The 22,840-nt window shown below is 45.5% G+C and overlaps 1 long non-coding RNA gene across 1 annotated transcript; it reads left to right on the top strand.

Moving 5' to 3' along the window:
• Positions 1 to 705: 705 nt before the first annotated feature.
• Positions 706 to 22,480, top strand: LOC131815360 (uncharacterized). The gene is made up of 3 exons (XR_009347678.1): positions 706 to 1,819; positions 2,511 to 2,642; positions 21,824 to 22,480. It is a non-coding gene; the product is annotated as an uncharacterized LOC131815360 (long non-coding RNA).
• Positions 22,481 to 22,840: the final 360 nt, after the last annotated feature.

Here is a 22,840-nt window from a genome sequence, read left to right as displayed (position 1 = left end):
AGAAAATGGTTAAAAGTTAAACTTCTTTAGTTATCATGGAGTTTATAGGAATCAGTATGAAAAAGATGACCAAGCCAGGAGAAAAATGGTCAAAAGAAACTAATGTTTGCAGAAGAAAGGAGCAATAGTCAGAAGGCAAATGACAAGGTGTACAGTGTCGCTCATAATTAAATAAGTGCAAATAAGCTATAGTGAATAAAGAGATGAGATTGTTGTTTCACTCATCTGACTGGCAAATATCGATGTTTAGTGAGGATTACTTCTGCAGGACTGAGGAGAAAATGAGCATTCTCATACATTGTTGGGGGAAAATGGCCATTGGTGCATCTTTTCTGGAGGATACTTGGACAAGTATCTGTCAGAACTAAAAATGCCCATCTCCTTTTACCATTAATCCTTCTGCCTTAAAATTTCCCGATATATATAGTTGCAAATGTTTAGCAAAATGTATGTGCTAGAATGTTTATTGCTACATTGTTTTGAGGCAGCAAAAGATTGGAAACATTCACTATTCAAAAATAGGAGTCAAGTCAACAAAATTACAGTAAATCCATATGATGAATAAGGATGCTGCTAAGAAAAGAATAAAATAGTTCTATGTCCTCAAGGATCAAAACAGTAAGTTGCAGAACACTGTGTAACATTTTTACGAGAATAGACAGATATATATGTGTGTGTGTATCTATATCTATCTATCTATATCTATCTATATATATATATGACATGAATATGTGCATTAAAATATTTTTGGCAATAAATGACAGGGAACAGTTATCAGTGGGATGTGAGCTGGTGTGAAGAAAAGGAAAGAAACTTTCACTTTCATTTTATATCTTTTACTTGATACATTTTCTGTCTTATATATGTTTCATATATGACATTTAAAAAACTGACAGCAGGAGTTTCCTTTTCTCTACTCCAACTGCAATACCCAGAGATACTTTTTATATTCCATATTTTTTCTCTGTGTAGACAAGAAAGATACAAATATGCATTTTTGCATATGCACAATTACAGGGTTTTGTTCTTACCCAAATGGGATCTATATCGTTCTGCAATTTGCTTTTCTTAATTTATATGTCATTCACATTCTTCCATGTAAAGACATACTGCATAAAATTTCGTAGCTAAGTAGCTGCCCACACTGTCTGATTCATTGATTGAGCCCATGTGCTTTAAACACCAAACAGATGCCAGGCCTGCAGCCAGGCAATTGAGGAGGCAACATTGAATCAAACACAGTCCCAGAGGAGATGAATGAGCAAATGCCTGTGGTCAGGGTGTTCAGGGCAGTGAGGACCTACCTCACCCAGTCTGGTATTCAGCAGACCTCCCAGCCTGGGAGAGTGTAGAAGTCTGTGTTTTCCTCAAGCACCATGGAAGTGCACGGACAGAATTGTCTTCATTCTATGGTGTGTGTCTGTGTGTGTAGACTTTCTTACAGCAGACTTAGGTTCACAGCAAAACTGAGCAGAATATACTGTTTCCAAATACTCCTTGCCCCCAGCTGTACAAAATGCACCCCCATCCCGGCATCAGAGAGGTACGTTTGTAACACAGTGTACTTGCCCTTATTAGCCAAGGTCCCTAGTTGACATTTGGGTTCACTCTTAGTGTCGTACATCCTGTGGGTTTTGAGAAATGTATGATGACACACATCCATCATTACAGTGCTGTACAGAAGAGTTTCGCTGCCTTCAGAGTCCCGCGTGGGCTGCCCATTCACCCCCTACTACCTCCTAATGCCCGGCAAGCCCTGACCTTGCTGCTGTCTTCACAGTTTTGCCTTTTCCAGAATGTTCTGTAATAGGGATCTATGGTATGTAGCGTTTTTGGATTGGCTTCTTTCGTTTAGAAATATGCATTCAAGTTCCTAAATATCTTCCCATGGCTTGCTAGCTCATTTCTTGTTAGCGCTGAATGATACTCCGTTGTCTGGATGTGTTTACTTATCCATTCCCCTGCCGCAGTATATCTTGGTTGTGTCCAAGTTTTGACAATTATGAATAAAGCTGCTGGAAATATCCATGTGGAGATTTTTGTGTGAAAATAAGTTTTCTGTTCCTTTGGGTAAATACCAAAGAGTACAACCATTGGGTTATATGGTAAGATTATGTTTAGTTTCGTAAAAAAAAAAAAAAAAAAAAAAAAAATCAAACTTCAAAAGTAGCACAGTGCCACTTTTTTTTGGAATGACCTAGTCCCACCCCGAGTGCTCCCTACATGAGGTGTGCCTTCAGAGACTCTAGAAAACGTTCCCGCTTGACCAGTGTTTTCTCTCTAACTGAAGATGTCTCTCCCTCTCCCTTATGTGTCATCTTCTTGGTTTGAGACTTTGAGCTCTGTCAAAATGCAAACCCCTAGATGATTAGTAACGATTTTCATTGTCATCTATTAGCTGTACCTTGACGAGGAATAAACATTCTGAAGGTGTTTTGATAAAGCAACATGGAGGGGAGGTTAAGGGGAAGAACAGTGTCCATAACTGGTCCATATCCTTCCTCTCCTAGGAGTGTTTGCTGTATCCAGGGAGAGAACTGTCCAATCTAGTAAGTGGGGAAGGAACTCACGATGAAGAGGAGGAGTTCATGTCCTTGGGGAGCTCATCACCCAGCATGTATGAACAACTTCGATGTAACATAGTAAGTTCTATGATTGCAAAAAAACATGTATCTTTGATTTTCAAATCATCTGCCTAGCTGTCAGTGAAAGTGTCAAATCATATGTGGCCGGCTCTGAGGCAGAAAATACAGTTTGCACTAACAGAGTAATAAAAACACCACAGAAGAAGGTTCAGTGGCGGGGCGCCTGGGTGGCTCAGTCAGTTAGGCATCTGCCTTTGGCTCTAATTGCCATCCCAGGGTCCTGGGATCGAGTCCCACATTGGGCTCCCTGCTCTGTGAAGAGCCTGCTTCTCCCCCTCCCTCTGCCTCTCTCTCTCTCTGTCTCTTGTGAATAAATAAATAAAATCTTAAAAAAACCCAAAAGTTCAGTGGTGAGCATGACTGACTCAGCCTGGAGGGTCTGAGAAGTCTTCACATGGGAGAAGTCTTCTGAGAAGTCTTCACACCGGTGGCAAAATATGCCACCATATGCATGACTTTTCCTAGCACAGGGAGAGACAGAGCTTTTAAAGCAGAAGGTCAGTGTGTGCAAAGGTGTCGAAGTGGGAAAGAGTATGGTCTGCTTGAAGAGAGAACAAGTGGCTCAGAGCAGTGGGAGGAGAAGCCCGCTGGTGGCGGGAAAGGGCATCGGTAGGAGAAAGGGTTAAATGTGGCAGCCTGTGAAGGACTTTCACGTGGAATTTCACAAGGAAATTGACCTGGTCCAGTAGGCCTGTGCCGTCCAGTCGGAGAGCCACTGACCACATGTGGCCCTTGAGTACATGAAATGTGGCTAGAGCAACTGAGGGGCAGAATTTTTTAAATTTATAAATGAAAACGGTCTAAAATAAATGACGGTAGATTGCATGTTGATTATATTTTAGATATGCTGGTTTAAATTAAAATTAATTTCACTTATTTCATTTCACTTCTGAAAATGAGGGTAGGAGTGCCTGGGTAGCTCAGTGGGTTGAGGCTCTAACTCATGATTTTGGCTCAGGATATGATCTCAGTTATCATAAGATCAATCCCTGAGCCAGGATCCTTTCTCAGCACAGTGTCTGCTTAGACTTTCTCTCCCTCTCCCTCTGGCCCTCTCCCGTCTCCTCCAACTCTATTTCAAATAAATAAATAAATTTTTTAAAAAGATTTTATTTATTTATTTGACAGGCAGAGATCACAAGTAGGTGGAGAGGCAGGCAGAGAGAGAGAGGAGGAAGCAGGCTCCCCACTGAGCAGAGAGCCCAATGTGGGGCCCGATCCCAGGACCCTGGGATCATGACCCGAGCTGAAGGCAGAGGCCTTAACCCACTGAGCCACCCAGGCGCCCCAATAAAATTTTTTTTTTAAATGAGGCTACATATCCAGCTCATGTAATATTTATTTTGGACAGGGTTGCTATAGACAGTTGGGAACCATTGAGAGTTTTTGAGAGAGAAAAGAACGTGATTGAGTTGGGGTTTTATAATTACAAGGGGGTAAGGATGGCTTCTTGGGAGAGTTCAGCCAGGAGTAAGGTGAATGACCAGTTAGAAGACTATCACTGTAGTTCCCTTAAGAGCCAGTAAGTACCTAAATAAGGTAGTAGCAATGGAAGTGGGGGGCTATATTGAAAATATATTTAGGAAAGAAAGTTAGCACAGCTTAGTAACGGCTCTAGGGGTGTGTTGTGCAATAAAGAATTTAACTTTTGTTCCTGGTTCCTGGGGGGTAACCTCAAAACCCTGGGAATCTCCCAAGTGATAGGAGTGTCTTTGTTATTCATGATGGACCCCTCGGACCACACCTGAGTTACACTAATGAGGTGACTCATGGTGGGCCCCTAGGTAGTCTCGAGATGGGGACTGGCCATGCCAGAAAGACCAGTCATATGAGTGGGGGGTTGGGGCTTTGAGCTAAGTGATACCAGCCAGACCTCCTACCTTGGGGAGAGATGGAGGGGCTAGAGATAGAGGTCAGTCATGTGGACAGTGATTCAAGCAATCATGCCTATACAATAAAACCCTAATAAGGAACTCTGGACACTGAGGCCTGACTGAACTTCCGCACATGGATGGGCTGGAAGGGTGTTGTGTCCTGAAGACACAGAGATTTCACGTTTGGGACCCTCCCAGACCTTGTACTGTGGTCTCCTTGGGGGACTTGTCCTGATCTGTATCCTATATGATAAGCCATAATCAGAAGTATAACCCTTTCCTGAGTTCGGTGAGTCATTCTAGTGAATTATCAAACCAGAAGGGGTTATGGAAAACCCCTTAATTTTTAGCCAGTTGTGGTTGGCATCTGAAAGTGAGAGCAGTCCTGGGGGAGGATGGGCCTCAGCCCGTGGAAGTTAACCGAACTCTGTCCAGCTCGTGTCGGGGCTGCATCGCAGGGTGAAGGAGAACCGGCCGAGGACGGCTCCACAGCTTCTGCCTGAAACATGCGGGGAGCTCAGTAGAGATGCGGGTCTGGGTCAGAGCCGGGGAGGACAGGAGGAGCCCTATTCCTGTCAACTTTGAGGAGTCCCTTGACTTCAGGGTTGAGATGTCTAGGAAGCGACACTGTTGGAGTTTGGGAGAGAATCTGGGCCACAGAAGAAGGTTCCGGAGTGCCCCATATGCAGGATATTGAAATAAGAATTGTTCTGCCTCTAAAGCCCTTGCTCCTTCCATCTGCTGCCCCCCGGCTAGACAGATCTTCTGTGCCTTTGCCTTTTCTACCAAACTCCACCCAAGGGACTCCTCCCTCTTCACGCTCTTCCTACTCTGGCCCGAGGTGATCCCTAAAACTCTCTTCCCACCCAACTATGGAGCCGATGCTCTGGCCAGGGTAGCTAAGCAGGTGGCTTGAAGCGCATCCGCACACCCGGCGAGCCGGCCTGCCGTTCACTTCTGCCCTCCCCGGTTTCCATCTGAGAACCTGCTCCGTGACTCTTGCCCTTTCCAAGAGTCCCCTGGATGGGGAGGGCACAACTTGGAACCTTTGCAAGGTGGTTCGTCTTATCTCTTGTACGTTATATAACACGGCGAGATAGTTCATTATTTTAAATACTTAAAAGTACTCTCTACACCCAACATGGGGCTCGAACTCATAATCGTGAAATGAAGAGTCACATGCTCCATCGACTGAGCCAGCCAGGCACCCCCAGAATCTGAATTTTTAACAAGATCACTAGGTGATTCGAAGGCACAGTAAAGTTTGAGAAGCACTGCTCAGAGAACATCGGGTAGTTTCGTGAAACACTGTTACGATGCCAGGGAAATTAAACTTCAGTCCTATTGTACACACTGGGTGCATGGTGGGGACTCTCCATGTCCTGGTGAGCATTTCTAATGAGCTGGTGGAGAGAAGAGTCTCCCTCTGGCTCAAGCACCTTCTCCCACCTCAGAACTGGAGAAGAATCTCGAGAGAGGGACCTTCGCTCAGCACAATGGTGTGGAGATAGGCTGTGCATTCAGGGTGGCCCCCGTGCAAAGTGAACCCAGTTTCTTGATGCTTTGATTTCTTGGAATGGAGTTTGGGGAAGAAATGTGGTCCATGAGCAACAAGACCCACCCATCACTACCTGAACATCAGGACTGTTTTGGAGCCCAGTGCATTCTTTCTTTTAATGGCTTAAGGAAACACCTTTGCCTGGATTCAGAATTCAGATTTTCTTTCTTTGGGTTTCAGCTCTTAATGGTTTTGCCTGGGATTTCGATGTGTACCTTCTTTCGAATTAAGTGCCTTCAGACTTGGGTGTTAATGGTTTGGTTTGCTACTTGGAGCTGTAATTATCCCATGACTCTGGGGAACCAGGAGCTCATGGAAAGTGCGCTGATTAAGAAGCGTGGGTTATAGCTCCTTGCTGTGCCCCTATATTAATTTCCTGGGGCTGCACTAATAATAACTCACCACAATTTGAAGACTTAAAGCAACAGAAATTTGTTCTCCCCCAGTTGCAGAGGATAGAAGTTGGAAATCAGTCTGTCTGCAGGATGTGCTCCCTCTGAAAATTCTAAAGAATGCTTCCTTGACTCTTCCATATCTGGTGGCCCTCGCTGTTCCTTGACTTTAGGCTATGGAACTCCAGTCTCTGCCTCTTGTCTTCAGGTGGCCTCCTCTGTCTCTCTGTATCTTCTCTTCTATCTCTATAAGGACATTTGTCATTGGATTTGGGTCCATCAGAGTCCAGGATGATCTCATCTTGAGATCTTTAACTTCATCGTGGCTTCAAAGATTTTTTTTTCCCCAAATAGAGTTACATTCACAGATTCTTGTGGTTAGGACATAGATTCTGGAAGAGCCTTCCGTCCATACACTACAGACCCTAGCAAACTGTGGCTCTGGACAGGACTGCTAAAGCTCAGGTGTCCCATCTATGAGATCTCTTTAACTGGAGTGCTGATATTTGGTGACTCCCAGAGTCGTTTACCTGAGAGCTCTGTCCCTGAGCAGAATAGGACAAATGACGAAAACACTCTCAAGTACTTCTATATTTTAAGGTTATCTTTTAAAATCTTTTAATCCTATGGTTTTCTGTTTTTACATTGATTAATTAAGCAAATATTTGACCGGGGCACCATCCTCAGCAAGGTGTTGGAATGCAGTGATGAACAAAATAGTGAGATTCCTACCCTCACAGAGCTTGCATTCCATTAAGCTCATGTTTGATGCTACTGGAGAAGAGAGGCGATAAAGAAGTAACACATTCTCAAGCTAATGAGATAGCACCATGTGCCATAAAGGAAGTAGGGTGATGGAGAGAGGTACCATACAGGCTGACCAGGAGGTCTGGTCTCTGGCTCGGGGAAGATCATGGTCTTCCATTGTTCTGTGCCGCTGAGAACCACCCCCTCCCCCTACTCCCCCACCCCCCGATCCCCGAGTGCTGTGTCTGTTCTGGGCACTGCGTGTGGTCCAAGTCAAACAGGTCCATTAAAGACCATCTTGCACTACGCCATGTGTAAAAGAAATCCAAACATGGTTCCAAATCACTTTAAAAATAATAAGCACTGGGTGTTATATTCAACTGATCGATCATTGAACTCTACCTCAGAAGCCCACAATACACTGTATGTCAACTAATTGAACGTAAATTAAGTTCAATTTAATTTAAAAATTGTCAGAGGAAAAAAAATGTAGATCTTCACTCTAGGTTTTCTGGAAGTCACAATACAGATGTTTAGATGAAAAATTCGCAGAAAGGAAACTTCTCAAACATTCTCATGTGTTGCAGCCAAGTCCCACACACCTGCCAGCCTCGGCTTCTCCTCTCTCTGTCACTGCCTTTCATACCCTCCACCCAGGGCTGCCTCACAAGGACCCCTTCAAAAAGCCTGACCTGTCCACGTCTGCCCCTTTCCCACAGCCCGCTGGTGCGCGTGTTTCCCTCTGATTCTCCTCCCGCAACAAGCACCCTGCTCTATACAAGTGTGGCCTCTCATCCCACTGCGAATCCCTTATGGCCACGGAGAGAAAACGCACGAGATATTTACAGGGACTCGGTAGGCTGTTCCCAACATTGCCTCACGTTTATTTCATTCTTACTATGTGCCATGGCCTGTGCTACTCTGTGAAGCAGGTAGTGTTCTTATCCTCATTCAAAAATGGGGAAACCAAGGCTCAAAAAGGCCCTAAACCCTGTCTAAATTCACAGAGCTGTAAAGTGCAAAGAGAGGATTTGCACGGAAGAAGCCTGACTGGGGGCTCCGGTGAACTCACTGGGACAGGTGAGGCCATGAGCATCTCAGGGAAAAGCAGGCGGAAGGATCAGCCCTTGGCTTTGGGAGCCGTATGGGTAAAGCTAAGTGACCCGTACTCTGTGTTCAAACTCCAGTTGATTCCTGAGGTTAAATATAGAAGTTGCTTTGTTTTCTATTTCCCTTCCTTCTTTGTTCAACTGTCAGCTCTCATTTTTGGGATTCAATATGCCAACGTCTTCCTGAAGAAATACAAAATGAGAGGTGGTGATACCTACAGGGGATTCAGCATCAGAACTGAAGCTCTGGTAGCTTCCTAGCTTCGCCGGGTTCCTTTGGTGACTTCCATCCCTAGGAGTAGGAGCTGACGGCTTGGGGAGCACTCTGGGGCTAAAGACTGTTCAGACTCTGTGTGTCCAGTGCAAACTAACTGGGGGAAGGGGTGCCAAAGGCTTCATGTCCCCTGAGTTTGTTAGGTTCTTGGCAGCAGTACCTATGATAGGGAATAAACCCTGCTCTCTTCCTCTTGGGGAGAAACAGCTGACCCCAACCCATATCAGTGGGGCAATCATTGGTGCCCCAGGATTATCACAAAGTTTAGCTAAGACCTACTCCTGACTATCCCTCTCCATAGTCAACTGGGAACAGTTTTTGGACAAGGTTCTTATTCATAGAATGATGACCAAGAAAGCAGCCCACCCAGTTGGGCCTCCCTGGAGAGCCAGTGTGGCTTATAATACTGCCTTACTCTTGCCAGTTCTCTCCCCACAGCCCCCGCATTCTGGACTCGAGCTCCTTTGGCCTCTATGGCACAATCCCAATTTGTTTTTATAGTCAAGGCCTGGTATCTGGAAACATTACAGGCCTGACTTACAAAAGAAAGACAGTTTTAGAATCCTTTGTGATCATTCTCCAGACCAAAAGACTGGCTTCCTATCACCCAGAAACCAGGGCCAAAAGGGTTTTTCTTTTGCTGCCTTCTGCCCGGCTCCCCTACAGGGCAACACGGACCCAATCCGTGTTTGCGTCACCATAATAAAGTCACTGATCCTCACGTGACATCATTCACACAGCCGTGTTGTCCTGTGGGTCCTTTTGATATTCGAAGGGGACCTTCCTCTTGGTGCCAGAGAGACTTCAGCTCTAGTCTTCTTTCTTCTCATGGATGCAAAGATCTCTTCTCCCTTAGGCTAAGGCTGCACAGCTCTCTTTCCTCCACTTCACAGATCAGGAGAAAGCTGAAGGGCATGACCCTAACCTCCTGTCCTTCCCAAGAGAACTTGGTCCCTGCCCTTTCCTCACCGTGTCATCCACTACCCCCCCCCCCCCCCCCAGGCAGCAGGCATGACTCAGAGGACAGTGACTCCAACTCTAGCACTTGCTCATTCGAGCCATTCAGAGCATGGCAGACTAAGATGACGATTCAGGCCAGCAGAAAGGGCTTGTATTAAGTCCTAGAAGGAATGGCTTCTTCTTTTCATTTCCCGTGGGGTGTGAGCAGAAAAATGCATTGTCCCAGTTGCTGACCAAAGAAGGAATCAGCTTTAGGATGAAGCTTCAACTTGGATGGCAAAGAACAGAGTTAGAAAGAGATCATCAAGGGGCACCTGGGTGGCTCAGTGGGTTAAAGCCTCTGCCTTCAGCTCAGGCCATGATCCCAGGGTCCTGGGATCGAGCCCCGTATTGGGCTCTCTGCTCAGCGAGGAGCCTCCTTCCCCCCACTCTCCGGCTGCCTCTCTACCTACTTGTGATCTCTCTCTGTCAAATAAATAATTTTTTTTCTTTTTTTAAAGAAAGAGATCATCGGTAACATGAATTTGCGCCATGGAAACAGCCAGTTATTGTGACCTGTTCTACATTTTGTTGACTAGTGAACGTGCTCGTCGTTTTTACTAGTGTGTGTCAAGATTTCTGGTTTTGTTGTTGTTGTTCTGTTGTTTGGGTTATGGGTTTGTTGGTTTGTTAGTTTGTTTCCTTGTGAAAAGGTCTTACTCTGCCCCGTACTTCGGTCTTGTCCCACCTCAGGAAGTCTGTCACTGTCTCAAATCAGTTATTCAAGTCAGAGCCCCAGGAATCAGATCTGTTTTGACTTCTCCTGCATCATCTCCAGAACTTAATCGTCAGAAAGCCTATTAATTCTAACCTCCAACGTGTCCTCATCCTCCACTCTGTACCTTCGTCTCCATTGCCAACATCTTATTCCGTTGTCTCGCACGTAACATCTGCAGTAGGCTTCTACCGGGTTTCCCTTCTCACTGGCTGGCCTTCCTATAATCCGTCATCCAGGCAGAGCTCAGAATGATCTTCTTCTTAAAGCATAGGTCATGTTATTCATCTGAAAACTTTCTAGTGCTTTCTCCCTTAGAAAAAAAATCCAAGTATCTCATAATTATAGGAAAGACGATGCCAGTCTAATAAAAATCTCAAATAAAAGTTCATTTCTCTTTCACACAACAGACAGTCCTGCCCCGTGAGGCTGTTTGGAGAACCAGTTCCCTTCCAACTTCTCACTCCCCCTTCCACAGGCTCGAGTTTTGTCTTCGTTCGCAAGGTCGGTCCCTCCAGGGACAGGGAAAGAGAAGAAGTCAAAGCCGAGCACTTCCCCTTCGACCGAGTGAGGCGGGTGTCGTGCCCATCGCCTGCCTCTCTTCGTATTCCACGGGCAATGACTTTGGTGGTATGGCTGCACCTCACCCCAGCGAAGTCCGGGAAGCTTCGTGTCTGGCTAAGTGCTCCCGTAAAACCCTTTTGCCAAGGAAGACAAGGGAGAAGATGTGGGGAGGGTGACCAGCCGGGCGCTGTGCGTGGTGTGGCCTTCAGGGCTTGGATGGCTTGGCCCCTGCAGCTCCTGAAACAGCCCTCCTGCCTCTCTCCTAGTTCACTGAGGACGAGCTGCGAGCTGCGAGCTGCGGTGCCTTCCTTTCTGCTCCTCAAACATCCTGAAGTCATTCCTGCCTTAAACCCTTTGTACTCGCTCACTCGCTCTCCATCAGCCTGGAACCTTCCGGTGATCCTCACAGCTGGGCTCCTTCTGAATCCCCGGGGAGCAGCAGGGAGCCTCTTCCTCTGAGAGACCCTCCTTCTCTAGCTGCCCTTCCAGAACCGTCTTCGCCGTCAGTGGCTCTAACTCTGCTGCGTTTTCTTCACAACGCGTGAGATCATTTACTTGTTTTCACACTGGCTGTCCCCTTCCCTGGACGTCCCACTGGGATTCTGTGAAGTTAGGGGCTTTGTTTCTCTTGTTCTTGTTTACTGAGGTTACAACCACCCTCAGTGCCAAGAATACTGTAGAGACATGGTAGGTGCCCAAATAATCCTTTTAAAAGTAACTTGCGGGGTGCCTGGGTGGCTCCGTCGGTTAAGTGTCTGCCTTTGGCTCAGGTTGTGGTCCCGGGGTCCCTCACTGGGCTCCCCACTCAGCAGAGAGACTGGTTCTCCCTCCCGCCCCGCCCCACCCGTAGTGCTCTATCAAGCGCTCTCTCTTTCTCACTCTCTCAGATAAATGAATAAGATCTTTTTTTTAAAAAAGTAGATTGAATGAAAAGATTCTAAGCAATATCTCCCCATCTCATCTCTGTGCAATTATCTTTCAGATCAACAGTTAAGACTGCATTTTTCCCTTCTAATTTTATTTTGTCAGATTTGGTGCACTTGCCTGAATCTATAGATCCCTCTTGGGATTTGATTCTGGACCTGCGCACTCCTTGGCCTAGGATCAGGACCTGTGGGTCCTGCCAGCCTCCCGTGCAAGTTACCGTCGGCCTCTCTCGCTGTGTTAACGGGCACTCACCATTCCCAGGGGCTTTGTGTTTCCTTCTCATTTCATCTCCCGCTTGAATATGCGTCCCCACAGTCTCCACGCTGGTTTACAAGGAGGGATTGTGTGTCTTGAGGGGTGATGAACCAGGATTCAAGAGATCTGAGTGCCAGCCCCAGTGCCGCTTTGCCAGAGTCTTCTTGGGGTCTTCATGTTCGCATATGTAAAATAGAGGGGGAAATGCCTTCTCTGCTTGCCTCACAAAAGTGTTACAAGGATCAGATAACAGCATATATAAACATGCCATGGAATGGTCTCAGATTCTACTGAAATGGACGGTAGCACTCCAGGACACCGGGCCAGATGACAGGAGTCAGGGAGATACTGTGCAATGTGGGAGACTGTTGGGGAGCCTGTGTCCAAAATCACCAGCTCCCCCCACCTTATTTCTGTACACAGTAGGGTGTCTTGGCCTTTTTCCTCCAGTCTTTGTGTCAAGCTGGAGACATCCCCTCAGAGAAGACATCAAAAAAATCCCTTTGTGCAAGATGACGAAAGAATGGCCTTGATAAAAAGGGAGCCAGCGTACCCCAGGGCCTTATCACTGCACATGTTGAGGTTTCTCCAAAATTGCCAAAGAGGATTTCACTCATAACTACAACAACAACAACAACAACAAATCCTTAGAATCTTCTTTTCATGTGTTCCTCAAGAGCTCAAATAAATGACGGTTATACCCCAGATCTGTGTGTGTTTAACTCTCCAAATCCTTGAGCGCATCCTGACCATCATCCTGTGTGCTCTTCTCTCCGGCGCTCCGATCCTTCCGTGTGAACCTGGGTGCCCTGCGTTCTTCCCTCACCGTTACCTTGTCGGATACTGGAGGTCGCAGGCCCTGAGCTGGCTGTTGACGAACGGGTGCATGCTGCAAGAGAAGGAGGCTGAAGTGTGCTCGAAACACTGGTGCTTCCTACCTGTTACATGGATCTGTTGCCTTTTAGACGAAAAGAAACTGCGGCCCAGACACAGCGGTGAGGAAGGGGACAGACACCGGCAGTACAGCAGGCACAAAGTTTGAGGGATTTTTCAGTTGCTCATGCTTCATCCTCCCCAGGACCGGGAGAAGATGTCCTCCAAGCCCCCCAGTTGTCTAATCCTCATGTCTCTGTCTTGTCGACGTAGCTTCTACTCTTGTGTGGTTCTCTTGACCTTGGGCACAGTAATCCCTAATCTAGCCATTGGTGAAAACTCTGCAAATGGCTCACCTGTGGGCCAGGTGCCTCCTTCGTGCCTCACCTGCGGCCTCTTCAGTAACATCCAGGGATAGGAATCCTCAGCTGAACTGAGCGCCGAGGTTAGCGGCCAGCACAGGGCACCTCGGGGGTTCCTGTACCCCCAAATCTTCGGCCTCTCACCCATGGCTTATAAGTGAACACAGTCCCCATCTCCTGCTCTCCAACCCCTCTAGCTTGTAGTCATTGTGAAAGAGAGCAGGGGTTTTTGGTTTTTTTTGCTTTGTTTTTTGTTTGTTTGTTTTGTAAATCTTTTGAAGTTTTCCAAGTTCTGCTCTAGCATACAGCAAAGACGAAAGCCCTAAAGTCACTGAGATCATTTGTCCAGGCTGAGAGGTGACCCGGATGTGTAAGGGTCTGGGCACTTCAGCCACATGGCAGTGACTGGCCTCTAGCCCTCCCGAGGTCAGAGCTTTCAGAACGTCAGAAATGATCGTGCTCTGGTTTAGGGGAGCGAACACTGGGCAGCCTACAAGGTGCCGTACGCCATAGTGATCTGAAGTCACAGAACAGGTGCAAAGCACTTGCACTGCTGGGTGGACAGACGCAGAAAGAGACCATAGTGGAATACTGTGTTGATGCGGTGACAGGCTGAATAGTGCTGGGGGAGGTGAAACGAGCGCTCTTAGCTCAGCGTGGTGAGAGCAGGGCTTCCTAGAGGACCTGACACCCAAACTGAACCCTAAAGCGTGCATACGAGAATGTACAGAGAGAAGGCAGCATTCTGCCATACAGGCATAGAGGTGCAAAACCACATGGTGTATTCCGATGCGAGCAATGGTTCTGCATCCGCAGAAGCAGAACCCAGCCCTCGAGCTGCTGTGGCAGGAAGGGTAGGGGGGGGGGGTGCGGATCACAGAGAACCTTGTATAGGTTCTCGGGCATTTGGTTTTGTGTCCCAAAGACCACGGGGAGCCAGAAACGTTTTCAGCAGGGAGGGACAGGGTCAGACTTTATTATTCTTGTCACGCGTCTTAATTTTGAATGAACTCTGTTATTTGAGTTTTCTGCTTAGGAAACATTCGCTCATACGGAATTTCGTAACTGAGGGTCATTACCAAGATGTGATGTGGCTTTTGCGCTTGCCGTGTTGAATGAACTGTGTGCTGCTATTTTGGTTTTTTTTTGTTTGTTTGTTTGTTTGTTTGTTTGTTTTTTGCTTTGTTTTGTTCTGTTGTGCCAGGATCCAGGGGCCCAGGAACGCATCTGTTCGTGGCACACAGCCCGGGGCCCCGTTCTTCGGGTGCCAGGCACCTTCTACTTCAAGGCTGAGATGAGTAGCTCCCTCTTCCACCGTGCAGTTCTTACACTGAGGGTCTTTAGGTAGATTTTTTTTTTTCCTTTCTCAAACTGTGAGGAGTATTGGGCAGCTTTATCAAAAATACTGGTCTCCTAAAGTCAAGAATTTAAAACATTTTATTTAGTCCTGAATTTCTCTGGGAGATAAAAATGTGCTGATAATTTTCTTGGAATGAGAGATATGTTTGCTGTGATAAAGAGTTGTTTGCTAATTCTTGAAGCGTTTTCTCTCTGAAGCTCTGAAAGTGGACACAAAAGCCCTCAAATGGCTGGAGAAGAAGTTTCTTTTTCAAAATTCCCCATGAACAGTTCTGAGTGACCAGGGTTTAAATCCTTATGAAAATCCACCTTTATTTAATAGAGTTATTTAAATCTGAAGAGTATTGGGAAAATGAGGACTCCTCAGGTGCTCATGAGGAAAACTTGTACGCGGTGCTCACTTCTCTTGAGGGAAGAACTCTTAATAAATAGATTTTTCTCCTCCAGAATCTGCCGAGACACATCTGTCCAGAAGCACTTTAAAAGATGCTCAACATCACTTGGCATCAGGTAAATTCAAATTAAAACCAGTGAGATATCAAATCACACCAGTCAGAATGAGTAGTATCAAAAACACAGGAAATAACAAGTGCTGGCAAGGATGCAGAGGAAATGGAGCCCTCCTACCCTGCTGGTGGGGATGCAGGCTGCTGCAGCCACCAGAGAACAGCATGGAGGTTCCTCAAAAAGTTGAAAATAGAGCTACCCCAGGACCCAGCAACCGCACTACTGGGTATTTATCTCAAAGATACAAACAGAGATTCTAAGGGGTACCTGTACCCCAATGTTTGTAGCAGCAATGTCCACAGTAACCAAACCATGGAAGGAGCCCAGATATCCATACAGCCATCAGAAGATGGTTGAGAAAGAAGATGCGAGATGTGTGTGTGTGTGTGTGTGTGTGTGTGTGTGTACACACACAGATATATATAAGATAGAATATTACTCAGCCATCCAAAAGAATAAAATCATGCCATTTGCCATGACGTGGACAGAACTAGAGGGCATTATGCTAAGCAAAATAAGCCAATCAGAAAAAGACAAATACATGATTTCACTCATCTGTGGAATTTAAGAAACCAAACAGATGACCATAAAGGAAGGAAAGGAAAAGTAAAATAAGACGAAAAATGAGAGGGAGGTAAACCATAAGAAATTCTTAGGGAACAAACTGAGGGTTGCTGGAGGGGGGTTGGGGGGGATAGGGTGATTGGGGGATGGGCATTAAGAGGGGCACTTGATGCGATGGGCACTGGGTTTTATTTAATTTACATGAAAGAAAAGAATCTTTTTTGATTTATTAGTGGATACCTGTTGTTGTTACCGTGTTTTGCCTGCACAACATTGCATATCCCACTCCTATTAGTATCCCCCTCTCTCCTTTGGAGAAATGTTCTCCCACTCTCTAGTCCTTCAAAGAATCTCACCTTCCTGGTCATAAGTGGACTTGCCATCTTCCTGGCCGCAATGATTCGGTCAAAGATGGGCACAGGACTCCCCATGGGTCCGTCACAGCCTTTCCTCATTGTTCTCATGAGTAAGGCCTTTCCCCTATCTTGTCACATAAGCGGGAAGATTGTGACTCCGGGACTGCTAGTGTCTTTATTCCTGCCTTGTCGAGACAGTCTGTCCTCATCGGGAGAAAAATATATATGTCAAAATAAGTAGATGTGAGTGATGGACATAGAGAGACTCTGACTACATTGGCCCCATATTTTCCCGCAGTTCCTAGAGCTCTTCTTCCATCTTATGAGCTACCCCAGGATCTTTATAATAAACTACCTTCATTCCCTCTTTTTTTTTTTTTTTTTTTTCCCAGCTTGTCTGAGTTGGCTTTCTGTCTGTCATTTGCAACCAAAAGCTTTTTGACTAATATCCATGCCAAAGGAAAAACTTCAGCTGGGACTTCATGTCTCTCTGTCATGAGGAGTGAGAAAAGCCAGTTTCCGAGACCATAGCAGCAACATCAGAGGCTATGGGGGAGGGGGGATGCTAGTCCATCTATTATAAATGAATTCCATGGAGTTAAAAAAAGATCTTTTATAAGAGCAGTGGTAAACAGAAGTCAGCATATCTATCTTTCTGGCTTTGTTCTGCTAGAGACTGATCATCTCCAGAAAAAAACAAAGTGAGCCAGGAAGAATGCATTGTTGCTGAGCTGTTGGGCAAGATATGTAAACAAAATAAAAGAATACACCTCCTGAGAGCAAGAGTTGTATTTAAAAATTGTCGTAATACAAGAGACTATAGAGTTTTCTCTGATTTTTATTTTTTTTTTGTTTGTGTTTTTGTTTTGTCTTGTTTTATTTTGCTTTGTTTTAAAGAGAAGGTGAGGAGGGAAGAGAGGAGGGGGAAAGCGAGAGAGAGTGATTGATTAATCTTTTTACCACCAAAAGCCAGGGAATGGACTGTTTGGTTGCACATTTCAGTGACATAATATTTGCTCAATAATGAGAAAATGACTTCACTGTATGTCTGTAGTATCAGAGTCTGACCTGACTTCAGAAGAGACTTGTAGCTCAATGGTGGTCAGAAGCACACTTTAAAATAGCTTTGAATCAAAGAAGGCACGTGCCTCATTCTCACTTGGTCTCAAAGAAGAAGCCCGAGATTTTCCCCACATGGTATGCACAGAAGTCTGCCCTGAAAATGTAATAGGACAAGGTCTACACTTGAAAAACATACAGAAACGCTCAGCACTTCTAAATAAAGATCTCCTAATGCACTTCAATTTGATTTGCCAAAAGTGAATTCATACACGGCTTTTTAAGAAGACACCTCCTGAACAATGTGAGGAGCACCTCTATCCAATACCTTGAGTCCTGGAAATTTGGTACCAGACGTATCCCCTTGGACGTGGGCCACGAGATGGCGTGTCAGGCCAACACACTGCCCTCGTCAGGTGCGGGCCTGCTAGCTGTGGCTTTACCTCCTGCCACGTTTTGTGAGTCATCTCAGACCACCTGACAAGCTTTCAGGAAATGCTTAAAACCAAATTCAGCAGAAAATCTTTCTCTTAAATGGTGTGATAAGTATTATTAGGATGTATCTGTCAAGATTTCTCAGAAGCTTTCCAAAACCTAGTTAAGCCTAGTTCTTTATTTCATGAATTGATTTTGTATGTAAAAATATGACTTCTACATTAGACAAATGAGAATCGATAGGGTGCAAACATAAGATAACATATTTCCCCCCACAAGTGCCTAATTCTAATCCATCCTATGGGTTTCATCCTTCTCTGCTTTTTGAATAAAATCAGGATCCATAATTAATTTGGTCATTCGACTAAATATATGGACTTCTGTTCACTTTTCACCTTCAAATAGTCTTATTTCTAGAATTAAAATAGGGATTCTTTTATAATGATCAAAATATGAACAATAGGGGTGCCTGGGTGGCTCAGTGGGTTAAAGCCTCTGCCTTCGGCTCAGGTTGTGATCCCAGGGTCCTGGGATTGAGCCCTGCAAAGGGCTCTCTGCTCAGCGGGGAGCCTGCTTCTTCCTCTCTCTCTCTGCCTGCCTCTCCACCTACTTATGATCTCTCTCTGTCAAATAAATAAATAAAATCTTTAAAAAAAAATATGAACAATATGTAAAGTTAAATCTTCTTGTTCTCTTTTATCTTAGGCTCATTCTAGTCCGGAAGTTTGCATCAGAGAGAAATGCATGTACCTCTTAGATTTATCCCACTTAGCACTTCCATTCCCTCTTCACTCAATTACTCATTTGTCTTGGGCCTTCCAGAGTTACTGTGTATTTGTGGAGTCATTATGGAGAGAAGGAGGACAGGTAAGGAGCAACAAAGGTCTTTCTTGACCGGCATCAATGCAGTGTGGCGTTCTACCAAACATGAGTCCATAAAAAAATGCAACTACAAAACATAAAAGGAAATAAGAAACCACGAGTGAGAGTTGGCAAAAGTAACAAACTTCCAAAACCTCCGAAGACTTCACGCAGAGTTCCTGGGTATAAAGTATAAAATTAGTACACTTAAGGTAGTCAAGAAAATAAGAGGGAATGATCTGTAAGAATAAGGAGCAGCACAGTATCAACAATGACCGTGCAAATCTGAAAAAGAACTAAACTGAGCTTTTAGAAATGAAAAAATTATTAATTAAAATTAAAACTCAAAGAAGGAGATTAGAGCCAATTGAAGAGAAAAATAGTGAACTGGAAGATAAACCTGATTAAATTACCCGGAATATAGTACAAAAAGACAAAGAGATGAAAAATACAAAAGATAGCTGAAGCAGGCTGGAGGATGGAATGGGAAGGCCTAACATACATTTAATTGGAATTCTCAAAAGAAAGCTTAGGGAGGAGACATATTTGACATGTTAATAACTAAGAGTTTTCCATTGTTAATGGAAAATCCAATCCATAGGTTCGGGAGGCACAACAAGTTCCAATCTGAATAAGTAAAAAAGAAATCCACACCCTGTTAATTAAACCAAAGAACACTAAAAACAAAAAGAAAATCTTAAAAACAGCCAGAGAGACAAGACAGATTACTTACAAAGGAAGGATAATTAGACTGATAACGTAATTACAAGCAACAATAAAAGCTAGAAGAGAATACACTAATATCTTCAGTGTGCCAAGGGAAAATTGGTTTAAAATGGTCGACTAGGGGCACCTGGGTGGCTCAGTGGTTTAAAGCCTCTGCCTTCGGCTCAGGTCATGATCTCAGGGTCCTGGGATCGAGCCCCGCATCGGGCTCTCAGCTCAGCAGGGAGCCTGCTTTCCTTCCTCTCTCTCTGCCTGTCTCTCTGTCTAGTTGTGATCTCTGTGAAATAAATAAATAAAATCTTAAAAAATAAATAGAATTGTCTACTCAGTGAAATTATCTTTGAAAAACAAGAATGATGTAAAGACTGTTTTGGATAAATAAAAATGGATAGAGTATCCTACCAAAAAACCACACTAGAGAAAACTTCCTTCAGGAAGAGGGGAAAAGATTTCAAAAGACGACCTGAAATGCAAAAAGAAGAGATGTGTAGAAAAAACAGGTGATTCTAAACACTTTATAAATTGATATTTTATTTTTCTAAGCACAGTATTTTATAAAGCTGAAAAAGCAAGATAAAATTAAGACAAGGGACGAAATAGCAGCAAGTCAAAAGGAAGTAATCAGAGTTCTACTGTTTTGGAGTCTATCTTTAAGTTAAATCTACACGTAAACATGTTTAAGTTCACTGCTAAGAGAAATGAGTCCAGATGCTCCAAGCCAAGTGGACAGGCTTTGTATTCAAGTGGGACTCTAAAATACAAGATTCCCTTGATAGGGCCTGGCTAGCGAGAAAGGAGTAATACATCCCTGAAGTACTTATCTCTTCTTTTGCTAACAAAGGTTTTAAGTGGCCTTCTCTGAATTTTGATGCTGTAGAACTTTCCAGATCTCTCGGAACTTAAAAACACCCCCCACAGCTTTCTCCCCTCCTTTCCCCAAGTGCTGTTTCTAGCAAGCGAATACTCGTGCCCTTCTTGAAATCAGCTGGGTCCCATCACATTGTCCACCGTCCTTCCTACTCCTCATGTTCTCCCGAAGGTTACTGTGTGGAGAGTAGTGAGGCGGCAACAGACACCCAGCCAGGCCGCGGCTTATGAAAGTCTGTGAAAACTGCTTAGGGTCCCCTGCAATCCCACGGCATTTAACTCTCTGTCACAGTACTTAAAACAACCAGAGGCAGTCCTGTGTGATTTTTTTTCCCCTGCTGAAGTCCTTTAATATCAGATCACGATTAAACATCGCCGTGTTGATTATGAGTTCTTGATAACAATGTAGGTGAAATACTTTATTTAGATTACAACATGACAAGCAAATTCACTTTATCTGTTTGACACTGAAAAAAATCATGGGCAAGAGTGATACAACATTTTAGTTTTGATGCCACAGACAAGGCACAAGTAACTGGGCAGGTGACTCTCGTGACACAGATTTCTGACCCCTTTGTCTTGTGGCTCCTTCTGTTCCCCTCTTGTGTGTTCCCAAAGGGAAAGTTCTCATTGGAGAGTGTCTAATCCCTAAATGCAGTAAAGGTGCCAGATGGTTCACTTCTAAGCAGGATACCCCAAACCCCGGCATCCCGAGTCTAGATGAGTTTGTAGTTTGGCTCAGAAATGCCTCCTCAGAAAGGGACCTGAAGCAGCTTGTAGTCAAAGCCTTTTTCCCTCGCCAGCACAGCTAGTGAAACAGAAACCGTCCTTGAGCGGGGCTGGCTCCCACGCAGAGCTCCGTTGGAGGAGTGGTGCAAGGCTGCCCAAGTTCACGGCCTCGAGGCGCCGGCGGGCGTGTGACTGAGCGCAGGGTCCAGGGCTCTCTGCACCAGGGACGGATCAACCAGTCCCATGGGTGTGGCAGCAGTTGTGGGGGAAGAACCCTAGACAGGCAGAGGGCCTGGCTGTACAACCTTAAAGACCTTTGGACTATCGGCAAATCGCTCAGCTTTTCTCGATGAGGCCACAGCATCCCCCGTGCCGCGGTCGCGGGAGGGTGTTCGGACCAAAGGATATGATGCCTGTGGAAGTGCTCTGTAAACAGTAATGCACCATGAAAACAACACAGATCGCCCTCAGGCAGGGCCAGAACTCAGGATGCTGCTTTAAGCAGCTCAACATTATGTCTGTTCCACTCTGATGGTAAACGCCTCTCCTGTAAGCTCCATGGACCAGCCTCCAGGTGACGAAGAGGTAGGACCCTAGCAGGGAAAAAACCAGGCACTTTTTTCCTCCAGGACTTGAAGTACCTGGGGCCCTATTTTGGTGAATTTGAATCTCCACATCCTATAAATCAAATTTGAAACTCTAGCGAGATTTTGGCAGCATCTAAATCTGATGTTGGAAGGAGGGTATATATGATGTAGATTTTCTTATTCCTGCCCACCCCGCTTGGGTCGTTAAGGTGGAAGTGGGAGTCGACCAGCCAGGCTGATCAACTCCAAAATATTTTTGAACACTTCAGAAAATGATTTGCCATTTCCCCAGTGGTCTCTTTTCTTTCTACTCATGATCTAAGTTTTGCTCAGAATGACATCAAGGGAATGAGAAAATTACCTGTAATTCCTGTTGTCAGATCTGAGATTGTCACAACAGATCATTATTCTAGGATTAGAAATATCTAGAACTGGCTCCTGGGGGGTATTTCCAGCCTTCCTTTCTCTCTGCCTCACAGAGTTCTCCCACCTCTGGACCCTGGTGAGTCAGTCACCACCGTGGCAGCCAGACTGCTGGGCGCTGCACCACTGCCAGCCCCGGGGGAGTGAGAGGACCTCTGCAGACGTCCCCCGAGCCCCAGGAAGCCTGAGGAGCAGCTGCTCGGGGCCCACCACAGGTAGGACCCATCTAGTGCTGCATTCCCCAAATGCATCTGATCACAGGGCTCTTCTGAAATATTTGTTAAAAGAACCCATACTCACTCCAGACCCACCTAATCAATCTCCAGGGTGGGTGGGGCCCGGCAGTATTATTTTTAACAGCAATCGCGGAATTTGTATCGTCAGGAAACTTGGGGAAACACAGGTCCAGCAGAAGAGATTTATAGGCTTGGAATCCAAAGGCCTAATGAGATTTGCAACTTCACTAATGGCAATGCTGGTTTATTTCTCCGTCTTAAAGAGAAGGGATGGATCACAACAATATCTACGTCAGCCTCTGAAGGCCATCACGTAACCTAGTCAGGTTACCTGTGTGCTGTCTTTCAGAGGATTTAGAAATACTTACAGACAGGGCTAGGTGTTTGCGGCTTAGAATGCCTCGGGCTAGAGGGGCAGGGCCCCCATGTGCGCAGTGAGGATGACGTGAAGGGAGACGAGAGGCCCGTTATCTCTGCCAGACTTTCTCTGCGTTGGGGAGGGTGGCCAGCACCTCGGAAAAGCAGATGCCGAGTTCCCCGGGAGCGTGCCCGGGAGGATCAGCTGACACGTACCCTCAGGTCCGGGGAACACGTCCCCAGCTTCCTAGTGAACCTATGCATGGCCTAGAAGAAGCTGTTCTAGGGGACACCTCTTGCCACCTGCATCCACACCCCCTTATCCAACACATCCCTGACTCAGCTGTGACTCACAGGCGCACAGCAGCTCCGGCATCATCCCTCCGGGCCCTGTGCCTCGCACTGCTCCCCATCCTAATTCATCTCTTCCAGTCAGATCTTTTTTTGACTGGCTTTTCAGAACATTGAGCTTATCTTTAA

Source organism: Mustela lutreola, chromosome 14 (genome assembly GCF_030435805.1).
Source record: "Mustela lutreola isolate mMusLut2 chromosome 14, mMusLut2.pri, whole genome shotgun sequence".
Lineage (NCBI taxonomy): Eukaryota > Metazoa > Chordata > Mammalia > Carnivora > Mustelidae > Mustela > Mustela lutreola.
The sequence above is the reverse complement of the archived record's forward strand: the minus strand, read 5'-3'. Positions and strand labels throughout refer to the sequence as shown.